Source organism: Camellia sinensis, chromosome 9 (assembly GCF_055761805.1).
Source record: "Camellia sinensis isolate YWXY chromosome 9, ASM5576180v1, whole genome shotgun sequence".
Classification (NCBI taxonomy): domain Eukaryota; kingdom Viridiplantae; phylum Streptophyta; class Magnoliopsida; order Ericales; family Theaceae; genus Camellia; species Camellia sinensis.
The window spans coordinates 85,991,628-85,997,722 of record NC_138969.1 but is presented as its reverse complement, the minus strand read 5'-3'; the positions used below and the strand labels follow the sequence as shown (position 1 = coordinate 85,997,722).

At 33.7% G+C, this 6,095-nt stretch overlaps 1 long non-coding RNA gene across 1 annotated transcript; it reads right to left on the bottom strand.

The window, feature by feature from the left end:
• Positions 1–428: 428 nt before the first annotated feature.
• Positions 429–1,488, bottom strand: LOC114267070 (uncharacterized). Its single transcript, XR_014340057.1, has 3 exons — positions 1,205–1,488; positions 872–1,114; positions 429–483 (listed from the first exon to the last, which is right to left on the bottom strand). It is a non-coding gene; the product is annotated as an uncharacterized LOC114267070 (long non-coding RNA).
• Between the last annotated feature and the right edge of the window lie 4,607 nt (positions 1,489–6,095).

Sequence of the window (6,095 nt, the reverse complement as noted above, 5' to 3'; positions counted from 1 at the left end):
AAGTGGAAAGCATAATAAAGCTCACACAAACCTTGTTGGCTAATCCTTGGGAAGCAGCAAGACCTTCAGCCATTTGGGCTTGGATGGGGCTCAGGGTGATGCCTTGGCATTGGGCTTCATATTTCCTAGCTAGATATCTAGAACTGCCTCCAATTCCACATCTAACATCAACAATACTCTTAGGTCTCTTCGTTGGATCCTCTGCAAACCAATTCATCAAAACATTAAAATATAAAAAAAAAAGAAACATGTAGAAGGTGACCTCCATTCACAAATATGCATATGAGAGAATAGTGAATCATGAATCATAAGATTCACTTTATTTAGCATATTATATAATTTTATATATACATCTATAAACTATAAACACATAAAAATACATGGTAATATTGCAGCTTATTTAGATGTATAAAATTGAACTGTAACTGACCTGCTCCACCACTTCCTTATCAATAGCACTCTTCCCTAGATCAATCCGTGTTTCTGAAACCAAAAACTAGTAGTATCACAAAAACAATAGATGCATTCAATTCAAGAAATATGCTTCAAGAAGCTCAATACTTCGAATGACACATGTCCCATAAAGAGTCAGTTATGCAAACATTTACAAAAGGTCCTTACAGTTTAACCATTGATTACTCTGTTTCTTATGGATGGTTACAACTACAGGTTGGAATTTACTTTGAAGTGCTCAAATATCAACAACATCAAAGTATTTTGAATATGAGAAACCTCCACAAAAATGAATTTTGTAGTAAAAGTTGCTGATTTCAGAGCAAAGACGTAGAAGTGAATTACAAACTAAGTCATAGTTAATTCCCTTATCTTTTTTGTGTTTGAAATTAATTGATTCCGTCTTTCTGTGCCTCACCTTCAAAAACAGCCTTGATACTGTCAACCCGACCGTACCACTTGTCATGGTCTATAGCCCATCGAAAGCCCGAAGACCATATTGCATAAATAGTCAACTCTTCCGTACCATTGTCCAATACAAAGATTTAAGAAATCCTCACTTATCGCATACAACTTTGGATATGACAAACATGAACCCCAATTATTGGTAAAGCTACAGCATAGCGGGTGTCAACAGCAGCAGCAAACCACGCATGCATTCCTACATTTAAGAATTACTCTATGCATGTTATAGCAACAATGAAATTTATGTTTTTTTTTTTTTTTTAATTTTGTTCTTCCAAGTTCCAACCTCCAAGCGATTCACCGGTGATTCCTATCTTAGAAGGGTCTATATCCTCCCTCTGTGTAAGATAATCAGCCAGTTTTATCAAGTCCCAGACCTGCAGAATGCAAAGTTTTCAGTTGAGTTTTTTTATTCATTAATTACAATGGATTCTGAAATATTTGATATATATTGTTACAGACTTGTCAAACTATATGTTTCAAAACAGAACGAATGAAGAAATTACCATATCAAATATGAATGGCATTGTATCACCTTGTTTCCATGATGAAACGAGAGCCTGCATGATAGTAGCAAAACCATATTAGGGACAACAATGTCGTTCTCAACCTGGGTTATGAACTCATTCTCAGATTTGAAACATGAGAGAATCCATAGGAGTCATATCTCACTGCAGCAACACAAAATTCTCTCATTTCGGAATATTACTTGCTCAGATTTAGTTTTTGATCATGCCTAACACCAAACTATTTGCCTGAATAAGGTGGTAGGTCATATAGTAAGAGAATACGAACAAATTTTTTCTTTTGTTTATTTATTTATTTGTTTTGACCAGGCCCATATTGCAAAGTTAAATAAAAATATCAGTATTCAATACACATCTCGATAGGTGGTCATACTGCTGGGATGCTCTCTATGGTAACGAGAATCAATGGCAGCAGCTATATATCCACGCGAAGCATATGCCTAAAACAAATGGAAAAATATAAGATGATCTCTTGTGTTAACAAAGTCAATCTGATGAAAACTGCAGGTCTGAGAAAACCTCAAAATAGGTACCTCAAGCAATGGCCGTAACCACTCTTTGCACTTATGTGTGCTATGCAAAAATACAATAGCTGGCTTCCTTTGATGATTGCTTTCAATAATGCTCAAAATCAGCACACGGGAGCGCCCTTGCTCTCCTGCCTACTTACAACCATGAGTACAGTAAATACATTTCATGCCCACAATCAGCAAATGTGGAGGTATAAAGGAATAGTGCATTCACTAAAGCCCATCAGGTGCATAGCTACTATAGAAACTTCCACTTCATAATTCATAATCACATATTAGTTTTTGTAGGCTGAATTACAAGTTCTACAATCTACTCTATTTCAGAAATTGGAAGCCTTGTAAAGTACTTCTGGCCAGCCCAAAATTGCAATTAAGTTTCACTTTTTACCCAACACAGTTGTGTGTACACTAATCTTTTAAGAGAATTTGTTTTTTGGGTGGTTAAAAACATGTTTCATCGGAGAGTTGAGAGGCAAAACATGGTTTCAAGTAATCACAATTCACTGTTGATGGTGGATTCTGACCTCCCTCTATTCCATGGACAGACAAGTTGTTGAACACCGTAATGTTTTTGTGTTCATGTGAGTGTCATAGAGATTTTTCCTTTACTACAATAATTATTAGGCATGTGACTTCTTACAAACTAAATGGTCTTCATTGTCATTTACAAATAAGAAAAACAGAAATAAAAAAGAAATGTGTGTGTGGGGTGGGTGATTGCTTAGGTGGAATCCGTTGTTAGGTACCAAAAATTGAAGATAGATGCTTTAAAATCAAAGAATTGTACAAAGCTAAAGCAAGGTATGCAACAAGTAAGAGACTCCCAAATGAGCTATTTTTCTTATTTTTAACCAATCATCAATAATCAGAGGGGAGATATAGATGATGTTGTCCATATATCACATCAAATAAACAAAAGAATCATTCAGGGTGCTATGTCATTAGAATACTTGGGAAGAGACTGTGATTTGAGGCATTATATGATTCACCACAATGTGACAGCTCCTTTTAGAGATGTAGCAAGAAATTAATGTTATCTTGTGAGCAAAATTAATATGGCAGAAACAGTATATTCTAGGCCATGAGAAAAAACTGCAGCTTACCTTCTTTGCTCGTTTTATGGCAACTACCTGACCACCTGGTAACAGGGCCCTGTAGACAGTTCCAAAGCCTCCTTCACCAATCTTCATTGATGGTGAAAAATTTTGGGTGGCTCTAGCAACCTGACTCAGATTTAGATAAATTGATCCCAAGAGGAAACTGAATCCACTGCAAGAACAACGTGGTCTATTTATCAACAGGCATTAAAATTCACCAAGCCAAAATGTATCAGTACTAAGATCATGAAAAGAAAGTGAAAATTTTTTTTAAAATAAAGTTGTCTATAGGGCATGAGGAAGCCAAATAGAGCCAACATTTTGACTCTTTGAATTACCTTATACAACATTTTGCTATCTGGCCTTACAGGTGATGTCCAAAAATAAATTTTCTTGCTTGGTTTCTCTAAAACATGATTGTTTCCAATTTCAGTTTTGTGCCATTCCTTTGACAACTCCAGAGAATATATTATCAACTTCTTCTTGGAAAATGTTTTTAAAAGCCCAATCACTTCAGTCTCAGAATCTCCTTGTTAAGAATAATATTATAATATTGAACATCTATACTGTTAGATTTCCAATCAATCATTTCTTCATAGAAAAAAAAATGCTAAGCACGAAGAGGTGATAAATGAGGAGCTTGATGAAATAAAAACTTTACATATCAGAAGGTTAGAAAAAAATGTAACTAAAGTTTCAGGTAAACTAAACAGTGACATAGTGGGGGGAAAAAAATGAAGAAACAAAACATTTATATATATATATACATATACACACACACACACAACACAAATAAACAATAGATCTCAATAATCAAATCGAGAGAGAAGAGAAGGAAGAGCTTGAGAGAGAGAGAGAAATCAATACCTCGCAGTAAAGCTTCGAAATCGAGAGAGAGAACTTCAAAATCGAAATTGCTCTAAGATGAATCTCAAAATCGAAATCGCTCTGAGACCGATCTGAGAAATCAAGCACAGCCTCTCTTGAGATCACTTCCTCTGCGATCGAATTCAACCCCTCTACTCTCTTCGCAATCTCCCAGAGCTTCAGAGCTTCAGAACGATATCATAGAGAACAAAGGATGAATCGAGAGAGAGAGCGAGAGAGAGACAGTGGAGCTTCAAAGCTTCAAATCGAAATCGCTCTGATGAATCTATATGAATCTTAAAGAAAATCGCTCTGAATCAAAATCGCTCTCAAGGTACAGAAGCAATTGAGGGTGAGCAAGAGAGGCATGAGGATTCAAAATAAGGGTTTACAAAAGCCTTAACAAGTATTCTGAGATTAAAAAATAGGCACGTGAGGCACAATGTGTTTGGAGGCATTTTAAACGCCTTCTATTCCAAAACGACGTCGTTTTATTAAGAGAATATGCGATGTTTTTATAAAACGTCGTTAAATATGAATAAAAGTGACGTTTAAAAAAACGCCGCCTAAATCATTTTTCCTGCAGTGTGTATTTCATTTGTCAATCAATGAAAGTTCAATTTTAGTTTATCCAATCTTTATTACCTATCAAATTTAGTAAAAGTGCTCTTCATTAGGGTAAGATCTGAACTAGTGGCGGTTCCTCTAAGTCACACACAGTCATTTATGTGTTAGAAGTAAGAAATGGTCAAACATTCTTACACCTTGAACTACGTTCACAAGTTCTGGCATTCCCGCATTTAATTCAATCAACAAACCTACATGTTTGCACATCCCACAGTACTTTCCAAGTGTCTGGTGGGAATTTCTGAGGGGTGTAAACACTAAGACCACAAAGTCATAACTAGGGTGCATATAGAATTTTCCTACTTGTATATATGTAAAATTATCTAAAAAATGTAAAGATGCATCTTTGATCAAAATGATTAAGTTCATACCTTTTGCAAATAATAGAAAGGGGTTATTAATTTCTAATGGATGTCATTAAAAAAAATAAAAATAAAAAATCTATTCATGAAAAAAATTACAAATTTAATTATTAATATTTATATATATTTTTATTGACTTTTAATTATTTTTCAAAATTTCATTGATGTGATATTTCCTCTAATATAAAGTAGGGAAAATATCTTTAAAATATAAAAAATTTTATAAATATTAATAATTAAAATTATAAATTTTTTAATGAATTTATACTTTTTTCCTGAATTCACCTAGATGTAAATAGCTTTTCCCCCTTATAATACAACTTTGTCTTGGGTAAAAGGTTGTAACCAATCATGAAATCCTTCAATGAGACTACCTAACTTTTTTGGGAGAATTCCAAAAAGGTAATGTGTGAACAAAATAATTTTAAAATAAGGATAAATTATATTTTATTTTTTTTATGTTTGGTCATATTTTTATTTTGGATCTTAAACTTTATTTTTTTCATTTTGGCCTTTCATATTTCAATTTTTTTCCACTTTGGCTTTTGCATATATCAATTTGTTTTCAATTTTCTTCTAAAACTAGCTTCTGTTAAAAACTAGACAGAAAATGACACATTGATAGTCACATGACATAAATTTTTTTATTTATATATAACTTGCAACGCCCTGAAATAATTACAATAAACCGAGAGCAATGATTAATTAAACAACATTATAATCCGTGAATAAAGTCCTTCCATTTATATGCTTCAAGTGCCCAAAAGAGTAACATATGCATTTATACATTCATAAGCCCTAATCCTGAATCTATAGCATGTGTTATAAACAAAATATATGAATTAAAAGTTAAACATATGTTATGCCCTATTGGCTACAACTTTCCAAGACGTACGATGCTTGATTACAACAAAAGTAAGTTTAAACTCAATACAAATAAAGCCCTGGGTATATACAAGGTAAATACAACAATAGCAAAAATAGAAGCTCTCGGCTCCAAGTCCTCCCAAGCTATTGCCTTGGCAGAGGCATATTATCAACACCTGAAAATGGTTTTCCCACATAGGGTGAGCCAAAGTCCAGTAAAGATACTTTAACACAATGTATGAATCTTAACAGAGTTATAAAGTGAATGTATATGCAATACTCGTGCCAAAACATTTTGTA